The sequence below is a fragment of the Zingiber officinale genome, chromosome 3A, assembly GCF_018446385.1.
Source record: "Zingiber officinale cultivar Zhangliang chromosome 3A, Zo_v1.1, whole genome shotgun sequence".
In the NCBI taxonomy this organism is placed as follows: Eukaryota; Viridiplantae; Streptophyta; class Magnoliopsida; order Zingiberales; family Zingiberaceae; genus Zingiber; species Zingiber officinale.
Genome location: NC_055990.1, coordinates 153550070 through 153573676, shown reverse-complemented (window position 1 = coordinate 153573676; position 23607 = coordinate 153550070).

Below are 23607 nucleotides of genomic sequence, written 5' to 3'. Positions count from 1 at the left end.
AAGCATGAACTAGACAATTTGTATGAAAGTAAGCAGTTTAGGCTTCTTTAAGTTCCAGCAAGTTAAATCTTTTGTTACCATGCTAGTATTCAGTTTTAAGATCTTATTTTTAGCCATTTAATTTTAAGCAGGCAGAATTAGATTTTTCTTGCTACTACACAAGCATGTTAAACTCTTCTAGAAGATTATGAGAAGTAATAAGTAAGAAAAGACCAAGGTCTTAAACCTGATCCTAAATTCCAGCATTTGAGGATTAGCAGCACGCAAGGTGCTTGAAGAAATGCCAAGGCATTTTATATTAGAAGAGCTAAAAGAATAACAAGTATAAGGAAGTTATAGTTAAAAAGAAAATAAGTATTTTATTTTTAAATGGCATGTAACGGACACAAGGTCCATTGGGTGGGCTCCTAGATCGCCCCTAGGCACAAGATCGCCTAGAAGTACCTTAGTAGTTTCGGGATTAGCTACCTCGACTCTTATTAAGGATGCGCGTAAATTGGTACAATGTCGGGCCCAAGAGAAGTTTATTATTATTTTGAAGTATAAAAGTATTAAAGTATAAGTATTAAGCGAGTGAAATAAAATACAGAAGGTGTTTAGAATTCAGTAAGTTAAGTTCTTTATGCTAGCATGATAGTATAGACTTGCCTTACATGTTTAGCCTTTCAGTATGTTTCTTTACTATTAGAAGAGCATGAGTTAGCTTACTGTTATTCACTATTTATGAGCATGATTAGCTATACATGTTTAGTATTTCAGTTAGTATGATTCCTTTATTGGTTTATGAGTATGATTAGCTATACATGTTTAGTATTTCAGTTAGTATGATTCCTTTGCTATGTATGAGCATGAGTAGCTTTACATGTTAGCATTCAGTTTTACCATGTTTTTATTTATATACATGCATATCGAGTTTTTTGTGAGTTAGATAGCGCTCACTAAGCTTTATGCTTATAGTTTGCATTTTCTCCTATTGCAGATAAAGGAAAAGCTAAAGTATGAAAGGAAGGCGACAAGGTGGTGGTGATGAAAATGTGTGATGGTTGGACTATGGGAAGATCAAGAGTTTGCTAAGGAATTGTCAAGACCTTTCTGTTTAGAGTTCTTTTTGGTTTTCCTTAAACGCTATTATGAAGTTGGGACTGTAATTGAGTTTATTCCGTACTTGTAGGCTGATATGTCCTATTGTTGGAGTTATATACTTGTTTACCATTGCTAGAATAGTTTCCTTTGAGTTATTGTGTTATTATTACTGCGTGGTTGTGAAAAAAATGTGTTCCAGCCACCTGTGGCTGAGTATATATTATTTGTATTGTTGATTTGGTCACCGGTACAAGGGAGACTCTGCCGAAATTTTTCGGTAGGGATTCCTCGTAGTTAAGTAGCGTACCGGTTAAGTAGGGTTAGTAGTTAGGTAACGGTCGCCCTTAGAGAGTAGTAGTAAGAAGGGTGGTCGTTACAGTTGGTATCGGGCGTGGTTGCTGGGTGCCAGGCAGCGACCACCATGCCTGCTCTCAGAGGCAGGCTGCTGAGCCTGGCACCCGATGTATCTGATTCGGTGCCGGACCAAATCAACAATACAAATAATATATAAGCGGCCGGAACACATTTTTCACAACCACGCAGTAATAAATACAATAACTCAAAGGAAACTATTCTAGCAATGGTAAAGCATATATAACTCCAACAATAGGGACATATCACCACAAGTTTAATAAACTCAATTCAATCATAATAGCTTTTATGAAAAGAACTCTAATCGCAGGTCTTGACAATTCCTTTAGCAAACTCTCGATCTTCATAGTCCAACCATCACACATTTTCATCACCACCACCTTTCGCTTTTCATACTTTAGCTTTTCCTTTATCTCTAATAGGAATGCAAACTATAAGCATAAAGCAGTGAGTCACAAAAACCTCGATATGCATGTAGTAAAACTGAATGCTAACATGTAAAGCTACTCATGCTCATACATAGCAAAGGAATCATACTAACTGATGTATAGCTAATCATACCATAAACCAATAAAGGAAATACTAAACATGTATAGCTAATCATGCTCATAAATAGTGAATAACAAGCTCATGCTCTTCTAATAGTAAAGAAACATACCGAAAGGCTAAACATGTAAGGCAAGTCTATACTATCATGCTAGCATAAAGAACTTAACTTACTGAATTCTAAACACCTTCTGATTTTATTTCACTTGCCTTTAATACTTTTATACTTCAAAATAATAATAAATCCTCTTGGGCTAATCCCGAAACTACTAAGGTACTTCTAGGCGATCTGTGCCTAGGGGCGATCTAGAGCCCACCCAATGGACTTGTGTCCCAGACATGCCATTTAAAAGTAAAATACTTATTTTCTTTTAACTATAACTTCCTTTATATGTTCTTTTGCTCTAATAAAATGGCATTTCTTCAAGCACCTGTGCGCTAATCCTTCAATTTAGGATCGTTTAAGTCGGTCTTCTCATAATCTTCTAGAAGAGTTTAACATGCTTGTGTAGTAGCAAGAAAAATCTAATTCTGGAAATTAAATGGCTAAAAATAAGATATTAAAACTGAATACTAGCATGGTAACAAAAGATTTAACTTGCTGGAACTTAAAGAAGCTAAACGCTACAAATTGTCTAGTTCATGTAGCAAGAAAACCAAATTTGTAATGTAATGTTGGTTTAAGAATGAGGAACATCTAACTAAAATGCTATTCATACTAACATAATAAGAATCTATTCATGCTTGTTAAAACTAACAAACTGTTAAACTATCTACTCAAAATAAGGGGGTCGCTCATGTATGGTATACATGATAACAAACATAGGCTATTGTTAAGGAACTAAATGAAACATGGAAAACTACACAAGGAGGAGGGTTGTTCTATGCTCCAAATGAAGCTGCCCGTATCTGCAGAAATACACCAAGGAAGGCCATTCTATACTCCAATTGGAGTTGTCCATATCTACTGCAAATACCACAGAAAATAAGACTGTTCGTGCCCCTTTCACAGCGCAAACCGAAACCTCACAGCAAGCTCCAACTCAAGCTAAAACCTACTAGGATCTTCAAACTTATGTAAAACTTGTTCCATTTGTTCATAGCTTATACCTTAATTGACAATTTGAATGCTATAGGCTTACAAAACCCAAGTCGAAGGTAAACATGAACTTAAAATTCATTTAAGTTAATCACAACCTATTTTGAAGTATGTCCGCATCTCAATCTGAGAATGAAGCTACAAGATGACATTTAAACATTTGCAAATTCATTTCCATAAGATACAGAACTATATATAACTACATATATATGTAACTATTTCTTGTTATTTAATTCAATCTAGATGCTCAATTAAACTAAACCATTTCTTGTTCCTTCTTTGAAACCCACGGCAGCAACACCAAAATCGCAAGAACCAAAAGGAAACCAGCCGAACAACAGGAAGGCGCAGAAATACCTTGCTTCTTTAACTTACAACCGAAGAAGATGAAGGATTCTAGGGTTCAGATAACTTGAGTTTTCGGCTTCTTCTTGCACCCACAGATCCTCCTCGACAATGGTGGTTGCACACGGTTGAGGACCCGCCGGAAAAGCCCTTTGTCGGCGCCGGAGAGAGAGCCCTAGGAGGTGAAGAGTTAGGTCACGGGAGAAAATAAAACTCCCTTTATAACTAGGATATTCGACTATTAACTATACCTTAAATATAATCCGTTCTTTCCTTAATTAACAACAGCCGCTGGCACAGTTGGTTGGTTGCGTTTTGCTTAAGGCGCAGCTCACGGGTTCGAGTCTCGTGAATCATATCCGGATATAGGGTAGTCCAACACATGTGCTGAAGGGAGATACTAACAAATTGGAATCACGTACAGAAGTTTGTCTGTTTGTGGGATATCCTAAGGGAACGAAAGGTGATTTGTTTTATAATCCTAAAAATCAGAAGATCATTGTTGGCACCAATGCTCGATGTTTAGAAGAAGATTATGTAATAAACCATAAGCCCATGAGTGAAATAGTTCTAGAAGAAATTAGAGAGGACACGTCAACTTCAGTACCAACAGTACAAGATGAAGTACCACAAGAGACTGCAACACGTGTTACACATGATACACAACCACAGACGGTGCCTCGTAGTGGGAGGTTGTAAGGCAACTGAGAGATTCATGTTTTGGGAGAGTCTTCGGACTTGATCCCTGGTGAAGATCCCCGGACATATGATGAAGCACTCAGGATATAGATGCATTATCTTGGCAAAAGGCAATGAATTACAAATATAGTCTATGTACTCTAATAAGGTCCGGAGCTTGTAGAACCACACGATGGTGTAAAGTTGTTGGATGCAAGTGGATCTACAAAGGAAAAGAGGGATGATGGGAAGGTAGAAACCTTCAAAGCAAGGCTTGTGAAAGGGTATACTCGAAAGAGGAATCGACTATGAGGAGACTTTTCACGGTATCATGCTTAAGTCTATCCGGATACTCTTGTCCATTCTTTGCTCATATGGATTATGAGATTTGGCAAATGGATGTCAAGGCGACTTTTAACGGAAGTCTTGAAGAAAACATCCATATGAAGCAACCAGAAGGGTTCATTGAAAAAGGCAAAGAGCATCTAATGTGAAAGCTTAATCGGTCCATTTACGGATTGAAGCAAGCTTCAAGATCTTGGAGCATCCGGTTTAATGAAGTAATCCAGTCATTTGGATTTATTCAGTGTCCGGATGAGTCTTGTGTATACAAGAAGTGTAACGGAAACGTGGTGGTATTTCTTGTACTATACGTAGATGATATTTTGTTAATTGGCAACAATGTCAAGGTATTATCGGACGTAAGGGTATGGTTGTCCAAACAATTTGATATAAAGGACTTAGGAGAATGTGCACACATTCTTGGGATCAAAGTTATAAGGGATCGCAAGAAAAGAATATTGTGTCTATCCCAAGCTTTATATATAGATACAATCTTTGCTCATTTTAGCATGCAAAACTCCAAGAAAGGTTTCTTACCTTTTAGGCATGGAGTAGCCTTATCAAAAGAGATATCCCCGAAGACATCAAAGGAGATTGAGGACATGAAGGCAGTTCTTTATGCTTCGGCTGTAGGAAGTCTTATGTATGCAATGCTGTGTACGAGACCTGATATCTGTTTTGCCGTGGACATGGTTAGCAGATATCAGTGTCACGCCCCGGGGGAGTCCCTGTCCGAAGAAATTTCGGCAGCACCTCCCCTGTACGAGTAACAATCTGAAACATTTATACAAAGCCCTCAGGGCCACATATACCTCGGCCAACAAGGTCAGAACAATAACAGTAATAAAAATATAACACAAAGTCATCCACGCAGTTTATATCATCAGCCTACTCGGCTGGAACAAAAATCTAAAACACAACAGAAAACTATAGAAAACCAAAATACATGACATGCTAGCCGGCTAGGCTTACACCACACCACAAAACACCACTCCGGAAACAAAATCGAAACACAAGCTAGATACGCAAATACCAAAGTACCAATGGACAACAACGAAGACAGATCTTCTGAGGTGACATGGGACCAGCAAGCAGGATACTCCAAGAGACACCAAAACCAACCTGGTACCTGAAAAAGATAGTGTCCACGGGGGTGAGTTCAACAACTCAGCGAATATCAATAGACATGCCTAGTAAGATATATCTAACAACAATAAACATGGAATACAGCTTCCTAATCATATATAGGAAATATGCAAAACTGAAAGGTAATTGAGGATGTTGTACTCACCAGGAACTCCTATCCAGAACAAAAAGGTCGTCAAACCAGATACACAATATGCCTCCTGTATGCATGTCAAACAAATGCATCCACCAAAATGCAGTATATAAGTGCAGCAATCACAAGCAAATAAATGCAATAAATACATATGGTGCCAATGACATGGTCACCCATGACGTCAGTCAGTCATCTCACACACAATGGTGAGACTGAGTGGGTAGGGTTGTGACAACCGTGCACTCTGACATCACTACCCCTGATGAGTGGCCGAGTGGACGGGATGCTGTCGGAGTACACACATACTCCTACCCCAAATCATAAGTGGGGGAGCGCAATGCTCTCATCTCTCGGTACACCATGACGGAGAGGGATCTCTAACATGTTACCACGCTGCGTCACACTACCCATGAGCGGACCAACGGAGCACCGAACAAAGCAAAACTGACGTGCTACCACGCTGCGTCACGCTACCCATGAGCGGACCAACGGAGCACCGAACAGTGATGAAACTGGCGATATGCTCTACAATAATGGAGCAGCCTATCGCGCAGCATCCAATCATGCGAATGGTGCATGAAACTAAGCATGACAATATCCTGAACCAAATCCACATATATATATATATAAATGTGTACCCTAGTACAAGTAAGTCAAATCCACAGATCTAGGGTATACAGGCCCTTTATGGTATAACAACCTAGGTCCTGAACATATCCACCTCCATAAAATATGTACCAACAATGTACATGGATCAAAGCAAAAGGTCTAGGTACACAGATCAGGAATGATATAAAAATATAAATACATATGTCAAATAATAAAAATCCAGAGTCTAGTCCTAAACTCAGTAAAGCATGGTATGTCACTTACTCTAGGAATTAAGGTAACCATGGCAATAATCATGAGGCATAAACATGGATACATAACAAACGACAAAAACAGAACATGCTATGGGTACCAAACCGTGACATACCAAAGGCAAACATGATCATTGCTTGTAGCTATAAAATACTATGCATATCCAAATGACAATATCATAAAAGATAAGTCAAGAGGTACCCGCCTCAAATAGAAGGGTCCAATCCAGTCCAAATCTGACGTCGAGATGCTCGTCTCAAATCAGAGTCCTGCGTCAAACAACATATAAATATTTTATTTAGCTAAATTCATAAAAATAGCTAAATAAAATCCCTAAGACTAATTTAGGGTAAAACCTTAATGACCTCACGATTGACCTACCTAAATTAGATCAAATGCTTAAGCAGGATTAATTACCCTAATCTCAATCAATCTATTAGCTTAGAAATCGAAACCTAAATCCACTACACATAAACAACTAATTAAAACCTTTAATGTAAAACATGATCTGCCACCTGTTCTAATACAATTAACCAACCATACTAACCATCTAATAATCCAAATTTATCCCTAATTGATACATAACACATACCTCAAGCTCAACCCAAACGTGTACTGCCTAAAGGAGGTCCAGTCGAATCCAAGGTGCTGCTGGATTAAAGAGCAACCCACAACACAGAATCTTGCTAAAATCTTTCCTCACCGATATCAACCGAATCAAACAGGAGGTCACTAATCAAGCAACCACCTTCTAGTCTCTGCCCGACAGCCCAAACACACCCCACTGATCAAAACAAAACCTCACTGGAAATCAATCGATGGAAATCACAGATCAACCAACAAACCAAAATCAAACAAGATCCTTGAATCCATAAACTTCTTGTCCCTACTTTACCTTGAGGATCACTGCCATGGCACGGGAACACTGGCGATGGACCAGCAGTGGCACGCAGAGACAAAGGAAATCAGACGATCGTGCGGAGATGGCTAGGGTAGAGAGGAAGGGAAGAGGGTGATGGCCAGCCCTAGGTGGCTGCGATGCCAACTCCTCTACGGTGGCGGTGCTGGGGTTCTGTGGTCGACGACACTTGGGCAGAGATGAAGAGAACGGTTGCCAACGTTAGGCAGAGGGGAATCAGGAGGTTCGACGGCGCCGTCGTGATGAAGAATGGATCGGAAAGGTGGCTCGACCGGCGGGGGCACTGGATCGGTGTCGGCGCTAGAGCACAGGGGAGGCCGGAGGAAAGCTAGGGCACGGGATACTTGCCAGCGGCCGGCGCTCGGGAGAGGAAGAGAAGGAGAGGCCGGCGGTAGACTGATATCTCTGCGGCGATGAGACAACGGCAGAGGAGAGGGAGAACTGTCGCGTGCGAAAGGGGACGGCGTCGCATGGGTTAGGGCACAGGAATAAGAGGAAAAGAAAAAGGAATAAAAGAAAAGGAGAAATAAAACTTTTCCTCTTTAAAATAGGGTAGCCTAAACAGGCTTTTCCGGACCCCGTTTTTATCCCCGTTAACTCGTCCGTACGAGCTCCGAAAAATTCCCGAAAAAATTCTAAAAATTCCGAAAAAACCCCTTATTATTATTCTCTATTTTCCGGTATTTTACAATCAGAGTAACCCTGGACAAGGGCATTGGACTGCGGTAAAGCATATATTAAAGTACCTGAGAATGACTAGAGATTATATGATAGTTTACCAAGCAGACGATTTGCTTCCTGTGGGTTACACGGATTCGGACTTCCAATCAGATAGGGACAATAGTAAGTCAACATCAGGCTATGTGTTTACTTTAGGAGGTGGAGCCATTGCATGGAGGAGTGTTAAGCAGAAATACGTCTCGGACTCAACCATGGAAGCTGAGTATGTTGCAGCCTCTAAGGCAGCAAAAGAAGTCGTATGGCTCAGGAACTTTCTAATGGACTTAGATGTGATTCCTGGTTTGCCCAAGATCATCACAATTTATTGTGATAATAGCGGTGCAGTTGCAAACTCAAAGGAACCACGAGCTCATAAGGCAAGTAAACATATAGAACGCAAGTACCACCTGATACGAGACATCGTCAAGCGAGGAGAAGTTGCCGTCGCCAAGATTGCATCAGAAGATAACCTAACAGATCTTTTCATAAAGGCCCTTCCGGCAAAAGCTTTTGATCGGCATGTGGAGGGGATGAGAATCAGATGTAAGGCAACAGATATGGCAGCTTAGTCTTTTAGTATAAGTGGGAGATTGTTAGAGTGTATACTAAAAGTCTAGCTTTTGTAAACATTTATTTGTTGTAATAAAAGAATCACATTGGTCAATTTCTGCATTTATTTGTTAAATGTAATTGTTCAATTAATTTATATAGTAGATAACATGGAGTATGGTGTCACACTCAGAAGATCATGTTGTCGTTTCTCTATGAATTATAAATAGTTGCTCGCGACTAAGATGGAAAGTAACAAATCATCAGTATAGTCGTAGTGTAATTAAGTATTAGTTTATCTTGACTAATAAATTACACTGATACACTTTAAGTGTATTGAGTAGGATCATTTAGGTAAGTTTTTTTTGTACAGACTTAGTAAAAGAACTAAACCTTAGTTATTATGGAAGTGTGTACTCTTAATCCTAATATAATAAACAAGCACATATATTTAATATTTATTTCTTTGACTTATCAAAGGGTGAGGTTTAGCTCGATAAATCAATATGCCCGATAAGTTGGGAAATGATATTACTTATAGTGTGTGTTGTTGATTATAGAAGGAATCTGTGTCCTAGTTATCTAGGTTGAGAATGTCCCCAAGAGGAGCTCATAAGGATTGCCATGTTAAACCCTGCAGGTGGACCTAGTCCAACATGACAATAAAGTTGAGTGGTACTACTCTTGGAGCTAGATATTAATTAAGTGAGTTGTCAGTAACTTACTTAATTAGTGGACATTCGTAATCTTAAACACAAGGAGACTAACACACTCATGATAAGAAGGAGCCCATAATATAATTTGGGATTGGTGCGGTAGTGTGATAATAACTCTTTAGTGGAATGAGTTATTATCGATAAACTTGAGTTGTGTGTTCAGGGCGAGCACGGGATACTCAAGCTCATCGGAAGGTCAAAACTAATTTCTCCTCTAGGTCCCTGTCGTAGCCTCATTATAGCCTCAAGTCCATCCAAATGTAAGGCTCTTCTTGGTGTCCAAGAAGGGGGCCGGACCATTGCTTGGTGACCAAGCAATGGCCGGTCACATCCTCTTATAGGGGCCGGCCAAGATTAATTCAAATAGGAGGGGTGTTTTAAATTTTTAAAATCTTCTCTTTGAAGAAAACTATAAGTTTTAAAAGAGAGATTTTAATTTTTAAAACTTTCCTTATTTGAATTAGGCCACATGTTTTAATAGAGAGTTTTACAAGTTTTAAAACTTTCCTTTTTTAACCATCCTCATGGTTTAAGAAAAAAAAGGGAAGATAAGTTTTAAAATTAAAATTTTCTATCATCATGTTAAAAAAGGAAATTTTGTTAGAGAAGTTTTAAATTTTTAAAATATGGTTTTAATTTTTTAAAACTTTTCTTTTTTAACTCTAGGAAAGAGAGCATGTAAAATTTTATAAGAGTTTTTCTTCTTGTAAAATTTTATAAGAAAATTATTATTCCTTTCCTAAATATGGTGGTCGGCCACCTTGCTTGGTGCCCAAGCAAGGGGCCGGCCAAGCTTAATCCTAAACCAAATAGGATTGATCTCAACCATTGATTGGTGATTGATTAAATCAAGAGGAAAGAAAAGGAAAAATAAAAGGGAAAAGGAAAAACTCTTGGATGATTTTATTTTTGTAAAAGGTTTTTCCTTATTTGCCTTGGGCAAGTAATATAAAAGAAGGGGTGAGGGGGCTTCATGAGATACAACTCTTATTCTTTTGCTTGGGTGATCTCTTGGTGGTCGGCCCTCTCCTTTCTCCCTTTCCCTTTGCACTCTTCTCCTTGGTGGTGGTGGTGGCTGAATTCTAGAGGAAGAGGAAGGACTCTTTTGGGTGGTGTTCATCTTGGAGGATCGTCGCCTACACGACGTCCAAGGCGAGGCGAGGAATACGGCAGAAGATCTTGAGGTCATTAGCTTACAAAGAGAAGGTATAACTCGTATTTTTCTTCCGCATCATACTAGTTGTTTTTCTTTGTATGAATTCTAAATACAAGAGACAATTAGATCTAGTTTAATCGAATTTATTTTTCGATTTTGTGTTTTCTTCTTTTTTGAATTTGTGATTCGATTGTTCTTTTTGGTTAACCTAGAGTTATTTAAGGAAATAAATATTAACTTTCCTTAAAAGGCTTTGCCTAGGCGGTGGTGGTTGCTCCCATATCCAAGAAGGCCATGTGCCTCGCCATGCAATCCTGGAAGCCAATTTTGGAAATTAATATTTATGGAATTAATAACCTAGGTAGATTTGAATCAATAATTTTAAGTTCTGCTTGCGATTCAAATCTAAACCATTAAGAACAGATAAGTTAAATTTGGAATCAATGATGTTAAGTTCCGTCTGCGATTCCTAATTTAACTTCTAAAGAACACAATAGGTTATTTAAGGAAAGGTTCGACACTTGTACAAAATTTTTGTACAGTGGAACCGGTACGTTTTCCTAGGATTAACCAACAAGACTAAGTACACCTGTAGGGTTTACATGGCAATCCTTATGAGCTCCTCAAAGGGACATCATCAACCTAGATTACTAGGATACAATTTTATTCTATAATTAACAACATGCCATATAAATAATATCATTTCCCAACTTATCGGGCCTATTGATTTAACGGACTAAATCGCACCCTTTGATAAATTAAAGAAATAAATATTAAGTATACGTGCTTGTTATTATATTATGATTAAGAGTACACACTTCCATAATAACAGAGGTTATGTTCTTTTATATAGTTAGTATAAAAAGAAACTACCTTAAATGGTTCTGCTCAATACACTTATAGTGTATTAGTATAATTTTATAGTCAAGATAAACTAATAATAAATTACACTACAACCACTTCAATGGTTTGTCTCATTCCATCTTGGTTGTGAGCTACTATTTATAATTTATAAGGAACTGATAACATGATCTTCTGTGTGTCTCCTCACACAATGTTATTTATAATATAAATTAAATGGACAACTACACTTGGCATAAATGTAGACATTTGACCAATGTGATTCTTATTTCAAAATAAATGTTTATACAAAAAGCTAGAATTTTAGTATACACTCTAACAATCTCCCACTTATACTAAAAGATTATGCTGCCATAAACGCTGTCATACATCTGATTCTCATCCCCTCAACATGTTGATCAAAATCTTTCGCCAGAAGAGCCTTAGTGAAAGGATCTGCCAGATTACCTGCTGATGCAATCTTGGTGACAACAACTTCTCCTTTCTTTACGATGTCTCGTATCAGGTGGTACTTGCGCTCAATGTGTTTACTCACCTTATGGGCTCGTGGTTCCTTTGAGTTTGCTACTGCACCACTGTTATCACAATAAATTGTGATGATTTTGGGCAAATTAGGAATCACATCTAAGTCCATTAAAAAGTTCCTGAGCCATACAGCTTCTTTGGCTCCCTCAGAGGCTGCCACATACTCAGCTTCCATGGTTGAGTCTGAAACACATTTCTGCTTAACACTCCTCCTTGCTATAGCTCCACCTCCTAAAGTAAACACATAACCTGAGGTAGACTTACTATTGTCCCTATCTGATTGGAATTCAGAATCCGTGTAACCCATAAGAAGCAAATCATCTGCTTGGTAAACCAACATATAATCTCTAGTCCTTCTCAGGTACTTTAATATATGCTTTATGGCAATCCAACGTCCCTATCCTGGATTACTTTGATATCTGCTAACCATGCTCACAGTAAAATAGATATCCAGTCTCGTGTATAACATTGCATACATTAGGCTTCCTACGGTTGAAGCATAAGGAACTGCCTTCATTTCCTCTATCTCTTTTGATGTCTTAAGAGATATCTCTATAGATAAAGATACTCCATGCCTAAAAGGTAGAAAACCTTTCTTGGAATCTTGTATGCTAAAATAAGCTAGGATAGTATCGATATATAAAGCTTGGGATAAACACAACATTCTTTTCTTGCGATCCCTTATTACTTTGATCCCAAGAATATGTGTGCATTCTCCTAAGTCCTTCATATCGAATTGCTTGGACAACCATACCATTACTTTTGACAACACTTTGATATTATTGTCAACTAACAAAATGTCATCTACGTATAGTACAAGAAATATCACCACGTTTCCATCATACTTCTTGTATACACAAGACTCATCTGGACTCTAAATAAATCCATAAGACTGGATTACTTCATTAAACCGGATGTTCCAAGATCTTGAAGTTTGCTTCAGTCCATAAATAGACCGATTGAGCTTACATACAAGATGCTCTTTGCTCTTTGCCCTTTGCAATAAACCCCTCTGGTTGCTTCATATGGATGTTTTCTATAAGACTTTCGTTAAGGAAAGCTGTCTTGACATCTATTTGTCAAACCTTATAATCCATATGAGCAGCAATAGATAAGAGTATCTGGATAGACTTAAGCATAGCTACTGGCGAAAAGATTTCTCATAATCCATTCCCTCTTTTTGAGTACACCCCTTCGTAACAAGCCTTGCTTTGAAGGTTTCCACTTTCCCGTCTGGCCCTCTTTTCCTTTGGTAGATTCATTTACATCCAATAGCTTTTACACCATTTGATGGTTCTACTAACTCCCAGACTTTGTTAGAATACATAGATTTTATTTCTGAATTCATTGCTCTTTGCCAAGATGTTGCATCTTTATCTTGGAGTGCTTCATCATTTATTCGGGGATAAGGTTCATGTTTACCTGGGATCTATTGGTGCAGTTAGCACTAACGATCTAACTCAGGTTTTGATGAATGACAAATCAGGTTAAGTTAGGTTTGTCGTTATCTAACACTCTGACCGAGTGTGCAGGCGAAGTCCAGACAAGTCGACGGGTTGACCAGATGTCTGGCACAAAGTCCAAATGGGTCGACGGGCTGACCGGACATTTGGCACGAAATCCAACCAGGTCGACGGGCTGACCGGACGCTTGGCACGAAGTCTAACTAGGTCGACAAGCTGACCAGATAGCTGGCGAGAAGTCCAGACAGGTCGAAGGGCTGACCGGACATCTGGCAGGTGAGTAAAGGTAAGTCACTGGAAGGGAGTGACTGTAAGGACGCGTTCTCGGGAAGAAAACATTAGGCGTCGATCCGGCTTAGATCCATTTCGGATATCTAAGTCGAGATCGTGACTAGATTCCGGTCTCGGAAAGACGGAATCTAAGTCATACTCTTGATATTGAATTTATAAAACTGTGCTAACACTTTGTTTTGCAGGAAACATATTATATATTTGCCTCGGACTAACCTTGCCTTGCAGGAGAAGGAATCTCTGGAGAAAGGTGGTCCAAGCGCCTGGAACAGGTTCGAGCACCCGGGTGGCAATTTTATCCTGATCACGTCGTCGCCACATGGAGCTCGCTGGGTGGACCTGCCACGTCTCACCAGGGCGCCCAGAAGGGATCCGAGGCGCCCCGAGCCTCATATAAAAGAAGAGTCAGGGGTGGAGCTCAGATCAACAATTGACAAGAAGATCGTCTACTGCTTGCTCTGCTACTTTGCGCTCTTGCAACGCTAACGAAGCTCCGACAACGCACTTTTTTCCTTTTCGTTTTATTCCTTTATCGGTATTGCTTTTATTTTCATTAGCATTTTCTGTACTTAGTTTGTAATAATTTTTGAACTGCTAGTGATTGTCCACAGGAAGCACTCAATGAGTGCGGGCCTTGGAGTAGGAGTCGACACAGGCTCCGAACCAAGTAAAATTGGTCTGTGTTAGCATTGCTTACTTTTTCCGCTGCGCATAACTCTTTTCGAAATAATTTTTCGTAATCGATATTCACCCCCCCCCCCTATCGAAACATCACGATCCAATAAGTGGTATCAGAGCAGGTACCGCTCTGATTTGGTGCAACCACCAATCAGACAAGGGGTGAAACATTTATTTTAATTTTTTTTGGCTTTCAGCTTTTCGCATATCTCCAAACTGGTATTATTACCTTTTTGGAAAAAAATTTCGTTGTAATTAAAACTAAATTGGTGCAACACCAATTTAGCTCTTTTTCATTATTCTTAATTCTTCCCGCACTACTAATCCAAGACCAAGTATTGGGATATCGTGTCTATTTGTTGATTTGTGTACAGGGAAATTATGTCTCAATTGGAAGGCTTCAGCACAGTACGTCCTCCTCTATTCAATGGGGATGATTTTTTGAACTGGAAGAAAAGAATGGAAGTGTACCTGAAGACAGACTACGATTAATGGTTCAGCGTCACAAAAGCCTACCAAGCGCCAGTCGACAACTCCGGAAATCCACTAGACCCAGAACAGTGGACTCCGGACATGAGGAAGAAGGCATCAATGGAGAACAAGGCGATTAACACACTACACTTCAGACTAACAAGGGAAGAGCTGAACCGGGTCGGACCACATCAAAATGCAAAAGAACTATGGGACAAATTGATCGAGCTGCACGAAGGAACCAGCGACGCTAAGGTAACAAAACAAGACTTGCTTCTAAATAGAATATTTAACATAAAAATGCAAGAAGGAGAAACGGTCAGCCAACTCCACACAAGAATCAAAGATATTCTCGACGAACTCCATGCAATAGGACACCAAATAGAGAACCGGGACTTAATAAGGTATGCCTTAAACGCTTTTCCACACAACAGCTTGTGGGCATCTATCGTAGATGCCTACAAGATCTCTAAAAATTTATCAAAATTAAAACTAGATGAGTTTTATGTGAATTAGAACTGCATGAGCAAACTAACATCGGGGTCGAGAAAAGCGTAGCTTTATTTGCAGGTTCCTCAAAAGAAAAGAAGAACAAGTCTGAACCTGAAGAAGATTCTGACCAGAACTCTGAAGATGAAGAACACCTGGTGAACCTGGTAAGGAAAATGTTCACCAGGAGGAAAAGAAGCTTCAGCAAGAAGGACCTTCAAAAGATCAATTCTCCAACAGAATTGAGGAGTGTGACGTGCTTCGGATGCAACAAGAAGGGTCACTACAAGAACGAGTGCCCAAGACTGAAGATCGACAAACCGAAGCCGACCAAAAAGAAGGCCCTCAAAGCGACGTGGGGCGACTCCTCCTCGGACGAATCAGAAGCAGAAGATCAGAAGCACCAGAGCCACCTCGCGCTGATGGCCCGCGAAGCAGAGTCGGAAGACGAATCGGAAGATGAGTCCGAACTCGAATCAAGCCACGAGTCCGTACTCATTTCCGAAGGTTCCGAAGAGGTATTCCTAACCTTAAACCGAAAGTTTTTTAAAATTATTTCTTGCTTAAATAATAAGTTAGTTAAATTAGAAAATGAAAACAAATTGCTCCTAGAGGAAAATCAAACCCTCAAGGAACAAGTTGTAAATAATAAACCAACTCAAGATCTAACACTTGAGGAGGAGAATTCATCATTAAATTAGAAATCAGTAATTTAAAAAATATGTTAGAAAAATTTACTACCAGATCAAAAAATCTAGACTTAATCCTAAATAATCAGAAAGCATGTTACAATAAAACCAGACTCAGATATAAGTTGAACTCAAATAAACCTTTAAATCATTAATAACCCAATACAAACCAACGAATAAAGCTTGGGTTCCAAAAGCGTGTTTAACCACGCAAATAGGACCTAACCAATATTATATCCCTAAAGATAAAATATATTACGTAAAGTCAAATAAACCAAATCAAAAACCAGAATACAAACCTAAACAAAAAAATTTAAAATCTAAATATATTAGAACTCAACAAAACTTAAACTATCACCAAGTAAAATATAATTATAAAAGAAATAGACATAAACCTAGAACTAAAAATTAAATTAATAGCCATTAATTCAGGGGGAGGCTCTAGAATAGCTAGCACCTCCCTAACCAACCTACCCGGCAAGGTAACTAAGGACTAGTTAAAAAGGGTTCAAGTTTAACTTGAAAAATGGTACTGGTGAAATTTTGGATGATAGTACGTTAGGGAAGCTTAGTCTATGCATGTCAAGGAAGATATGACATCGACCTGGTGCATTTGGCTAAGTGGAACTGACCGAAGCTATCCTTTATAGATCCTAACCAGTTAGACTAAGATTTTGTGCTAAGTCCAGTAGATATGACTATTTGGAAAACCTTGAAGGCATGGTTACTCTAATGATGTCCGAGTGACTCACCATAGCCCAGAAGTTTATCCAGAGAACGCCTATTTGTTGAACCCAAAGCTAAACCTGAATCTAACACAAGTTAAAAACAAACCCTAAAACTGAACCTAATTCATCTTACAAAATTATAGGATTCCCTAATTGAAAACATAAATCGGGTGAGATGACTAAGGACTAAAATTAAATTAAAATTAAATTAAATTAAAAGTAAACTAAAATTAAATTAAATTAAAATTAAAATTAAATTAAAATTAAAATTAAATTAAACTAAAATTAAATTAAAATTAAATTAAATTAAATTAAATTAAAAATTAAATGTTTTTTAAAAGTAATTTTTTTTAAAAAAAATTATTTTTAAAATAAAAAAAATTTAAACTTAAATTATTTTAAAAATTAAACTTAAATGTTTTTTTAAAAATTATTTTAACCTAAAAATTTGTTTTAAAAATTAAAACTTAAATTTTTTTAACTTAAAAATTTATTCTTTTTAACTTGAATTTTTTTTAACCTAAAAATTTATTTTAAAAATTATAACTTAATTTATTTTAAAAACTTGTATATTTTTAAAATTAAACTTAATTTTTTTAACTTAAAAATAATTTTAAAAATTAAACTCAGTTTTTTTAACTTAAGAATTATTAAACTTAAATTTTTTACTTAAAAATTTAGTTTAAAAATTAAACTTAAATTTTTTTTACTTAAAAATTTATTTTAAAAAATTAAACCTAAATTCTTTTTCAACTTAAAAAATTTATGTTCTCTTAAAAATTTATTTTAAAAATTAAACTTAAATTCTTTCTAACTTAAAATTTTATCTTAAAAATTAAACTTAAATTTTTAACTTAAAAATTTCTTTCAAAATTAAACCTAAGTTTAACTTTAAAAAAAAAAAGGAAAATTGGAGTCAAAAACCAGGGGCGGGTGCCCCTGGTATACTGACCCGGGCGCCCGGAATGGATCTGGGCGCTCGGAACCCCCTATATATAGGGGGCAGGGGCGCCCCCTCCATTTGCACCACAAACCTTTCGCTTTTGTCAAGACTCCTACCGAGTTTTACTACGAAAGCATTTAAAATTAAATTTTCCCTCATTCTGTAGTTAGGACGTTGTCGCGAATCAACCGAGATCGTCAGTTCTAAAAATATTTTGGCGATGGCTCCTTGGTAAAATTCTTGTTCTCTATTTAAATTTTTTTTTTTTGCATGTTTGCTCTCTTAATTAGTTTACTGTCGCTTCATAATTTAGGAAACGTTCTAAATCTAGTGTTGGACCCTCCACTCCTAGCATTGATCCTAGGTTTCCCACTGACGAGCTTAGGATTAAGTTTGAGTCGACCATCTACATGGCCATTAGGACTAAATGTGTAGATAGAGCGTTCTTTTTACGCTCTTGCGCTCCAGCTATAGAGGCTATAACCCACTATAACTTGCGGAACCTTGTTGAATGTACTAGCCCAGTAAACATAAGTTTGTGTGCCGAATTTTATAACAACCTAGTGAAAGTAGACGACCTTACCTATACTACTAGGGCAGCTGGCACTGATATCACGCTGTCCCCTACTACCATCCGGGACTTTTTGGAGGTACAGTCATCCACCTGTCCCTTTCAGTACTATCCTCCCAGGGATCTACCATTTGGAGATCCCTATTCGCATATTACTCTTGATACGATTTATTCGTATTTTTTTTGGGGTGAGCGAGTACCCACTGTGACCCAGTTTAGGTCAGTTGCCCTTCGAGTCCAGGACTACGCCCTTTATAGGGTCTTAGTCTTTTGCATTCTACCATTGAACACTCGCGACATCGCGATGATGCGCCCATTCCACTCTTTTCTTCTCTATGCCCTGTGTCATAGGTTAGATATTGACATTAGCCTACATATCTTTTCTACCATTATTTACTCGGCCGGATACGTGACGAGTGGGCGAGTTCATATGCCCTACTGTCACATTTTGACAGCATATGTGTCCTCTTTGGACATTGATGTCACTAGAGGTGACATCCACTATATGACCGAGTTTGACATTATAGGAGCTAGGAACTTTTCCCTATCTAGTATTCATATAGATGGTGAGGGTATCATGACTTGGTAGAGGGGAGCACAGCACCAGCCTGACCCAGATGCCCAGCAGGAGGAGGCAAAGCAGGATGAGTTCTTTCTCGCACTGTTTCCTGACGAGGTCGATCCTACCCCAGCACCAGCTCAAGCCCCACGTCCCGCTCCTCGCACTCTAGCCGATCGAGTATCAGGACCAGAGAGAGCTATGTCAAGCCTCCAGCAGGAGTCCTCCGAGTTTCACCGAGACATATGGTGAGAGGTCTCCGACTTACGACGAGAGGTGCGACAGGAGGTCTCCGATCTACTACGAGATGTGCGGCAGGAGATCTCCGACCTGCGACGAGATCTACAAGAGGATGACCGGACCCGACATACTGAGCTGTTGGCACTACTTCGTTCTCTGGGTTCCGGACCACCCTTCATCATCTCAGTAGTTATATTTGTTATATAACTCTGTTATGACACTATTACAGATCTTATAGTACATCTTGATCTATTGATTATCACTTCAGATTTGATTGATTCTGCTTTAATTTAATAGACTAGGATTTTTAAAATTCAAAAACTATTTTAAAAATGACTGTTTTAAATTCTAGGTTAAAATTGTTTTTTTTTAAAAAAACTTTTCTTACTTTTAGAATTTCAAAACAATTTTAGCCTTAAACTAGAAAAATCCCCTTAGAAATCATGTTCCCCCTAGGACTAGTATTTGAGCATCTCACCAACACCCTAGGTTTACCTTACTTATGATTGACATACATAGAAAGGGGTGAGATGTATAGGCCAGTTACCTGGACTTAAGATGCTTATGTCAGTGCATCAAAATAAGTCTGGGCGTTAAATACCAAACATATATTAATCAAGTTAAGTTATTCAGTTTAGTCAACCGCTAACTGATTACAATGAACTTAACTTGACTAACCAAGTGAAAGCTGCTATCTTCTGATAGTCAGTAAGTACCTAATTGGTTAGATAGTTATTTTAGATGTCAAGTTTAGGGGGAGGATTAAATCAACACTTAGCACCAAAATTATTTTCTCCACCTTAAACATAATATATTTTCTAAATTTTTTTTTAGAAAACTAGCTTTTATAAAACTAAATTCTTCAATTAGATTTTATAAACTAAGATTTTGAATCTATTGCAAACTTAGTTTTAATCAATTTTGAAAAGTAAATAGTTTTTAAACTCAGCTTTGAAATTTTTTGATTTTTCATGTTTGAAAAGTGTTTCAAAATTGAAACTTAGTTTGAAAATTTAAACCTTAATCTTAAACCTTGGTTTTGAAAACTCATGTTTGTAAATTGTTTTAAAGTTGAACCTTATTTTGAAAATTTAAAAAAAAAAAATTTGAAATTTGAACTTAAACACTTATATATGAAAATTAGTTTGTCTAAAACTTAGCTTTCCTGAACTTATACTTGAAAATTAGCTTTTAAACTCTTTTTGAAAAATTCTTTTTGAGTTCATTTAATTTTGAAAAAAAAATTATCTTTAAAAAATTACTCAAAATAGACTAAACACTAAGTTATGTTGCTAAATTAGTTATTTCTCAAAACGTTAAAAGCTAATACTTAAAACAAGTTTTCAAAAGTTTAAACTCCCTCGAGTCAACTTAACATCATTTCTTACATTTTACTCTGTCTGAATTCTATTGGTTACTTGCTTATGTCCTTCTTTGATGAATGCCAAAGGGGGAGGGATAGGTGGTTAAGTTAGTTAAGTTAGAGCAACTAAATTCAAATTTGAAAAACTAACTTAAACCTTAAAAATCAAAAATCATGCTTGATTTTTGCATATATTTTCACTAACTTAACCAGGTTGTCATTCCATCAAAAAGGGAGAGATTGTTGGTGCGGTTAGTACTAACGATCTAACTCAGGTTTTAATGAATGATAAATCAAGTTAAGTTAGGTTTGTCGTTATCTAGCACTCTGACCGAGTGTGCAGGCAAAGTCCAGACAGGTCGACGGGCTGACCAGATGTCTAGCATGAAATCCAATGGGTTGACGGGCTGACCGAACATTTGGCACGAAGTCCAAGCGGGTCGATGGACTGACCGGACGCTTGGCACGAAGTCCAGCTAGGTCGACGGGCTGACCAGATAGCTGGCGAGAAGTCCAAATGGGTTGAAGGGCTAACCGGACGTCTGGCAGGTGAGTAAAGGTAAGTCACTAGAAGGGAGTGACTGTGAGGACGTGTTCTCGGGAAGGGAACATTAGGCGTCGATCTGGCTTAGATCCATTTCGGATATCTAAGTCGAGATCGTGACTAGATTCCGGTCTCGGAAAGACGGAATCTAAGTCATACTCTTGATATTGAATTTATAAAACTGTGCTAACACTTTGTTTTGCAGGAAACATATTATATATTTACCTCGGAATAACCTTGTCTTGCAGGAGAAGCAATCTCTGGAGAAAGGTGGTCCGGGCGCCCAGAACAGGTCCGAGCGCCCGGGAGGCAATTTTATCCTGATCGCGTCGTCGCGCACGTGAAGCTCGCTGGGTGGACCTGCCACGTCTCACCAGGGCGCCTGGAAGGTATCCGGGGCGCCCCGAGCCTCATATAAAAAAAGGGTCAGGGGTGGAGCTCAGATCAACAACTGAAAAGAAGATCTTCTACTGCTTGCTCTGCTACTCTGCGCTCCTGCGACGCTAACGAAGCTCCAACAACGCACCTTTTTTCCTTTTTGTTTTATTCCTTTGTCGGTATTGCTTTTATTTTCATTAGCATTTTCTATACTTAGTTTGTAATAATTTTCGAACTGCTAGTGATTGCCCACTGAAAGCACTCAACGAATGCGGGCCTTGGAGTAGGAGTCGACACAAGCTCCGAACCAAGTAAAATTGGTCTGTGTTAGCATTTTACTTTTTCCACTGCGCATAACTCTTTTTGAAAGAATTTTTCGTAATCGATATTCACCCCCCCCCCCCTCTATCGAAACATCACGATCCAACAGGATCAAGTCCGAAGACTCTCTAAAAAACATGAATCTTTTAGGTTGCCTCACAACCCTCCCACTACGACGATGCACTGTCTGTAGTTGTGTATCATTTGTGATATGTGTTGCAGTTTCTTGTGATATTTCATCTTGCACTGTTGGTACTAAAGTAGACGTGTCTTCTCTCATTTCTTCTAGAACAATTTCACTCATGGGCTTGTGGTTTATTACATAGTCCTCTTCTAAAAATTGGACATTAGTGCTAACAATGACCTTCTGATCTTTAGGACTATAAAACAAACCACCTTTTGTTCCTTTAGGATAACCTATAAGCAGGTGAACTTCTGTATGAGATTCCAACTTATCAGCATCTCCCTTCAGCACATGTGCTAGACTACCCCAAATCCGAACATGACTCAAACTAGGCTTATACCCGTTCCATAATTCTGTGGGAGTAGAGGGTACTGATTTAGAGGGTACCAAGTTCAGAATGTACACTATCGTTTCTAAAGTATATCCCCATAACGAATTTGGTAATTATGAATAACTCATCATCGATCTAACTATTTCCATAAGAGTCATATTCCTTCGTTCTGCCACATCATTCTGTTGAGGTGTACTAGGTGCAGACAATTGGGATTGAATCTCAACCTCTGATAAGTAATTTCTAAACTCTCCTGAGAGGTACTCGCCACCACGATCAGACCGTAATGTCTTGATACTTTTACCATGACGTTTCTCCACATCAGCCTTGTACTCTTTGAACTTATCAAAGCACTCAGACTTGCGGCGCATTAAGTAAATGTACCCATATCTCGAATAGTCATCTATAAAAGAGATAAAATATTCGAAACCACCTCTCGCCTGGATAGTCATAGGTCCACACAAATCAGAATGAACCAATTCCAACACATCTTTTGCTCTATACCCCTTGGCCTTAAAAGATCTCTTGGTCATTTTTTCTTCCAAGCAAGATTGGCAGATTAGAAAGTTTTCCAACACTAATGAACCCAAAAGTTCATCGGCTATTAGCCTTTGAATCCTACTTAAGTTAATATAACCAAGTCTTAGATGTCAAAGATATGTTTGGTTCATTTTCGAAGGTTCCTTTCTCTTATTAGAATTAGAAGATGTGTTATTAATTTTCATTTGTTGCTTTGTGGGAGTTATTGGATTTAGAGTATACAAATTGCCCACTAATGTACCAGAACAGATAACTACCTTATTTTTCTTGATAACCACTTTGTCATCAAAAGAAATAGTATATCCATCCAAAACAGTTTAGAAACTGAAATTAAATTCTTTCTAAAACTTGGTGCATAAAGATGATTTCTCAAAATCAAAGTTCTATTCCTATCAAATGATAAGTAAACATCTCCCACTGCAACAACCGCCACTTTCGTAATATTGCCCATGTAGACGATTATCTCTCCTTCATATAGTCGTCGAGTTTCCTGGAACCCCTGCAATGAATTACAGACATGATCAGTGGCTCCTGTATCTACACACCAGGTACTGGTAGATAACACCACTAAATATGTTTCAACTACTAGAGAATAAGATATCCCTTTATTGTTCTCTTTCCTACGAGGACAATCCGCCTTTCAATGTCTAGACTGCTTGCAAATGAAGCACTTGCCATTCGGCTTCTTCATTCCTGCTTTTAGTCCAGTACCTAGAGATCGATTCACTTTCTTTGTCAAGCCAGCTTGTTTCTTATTCTTCTTCTTCTTGCCT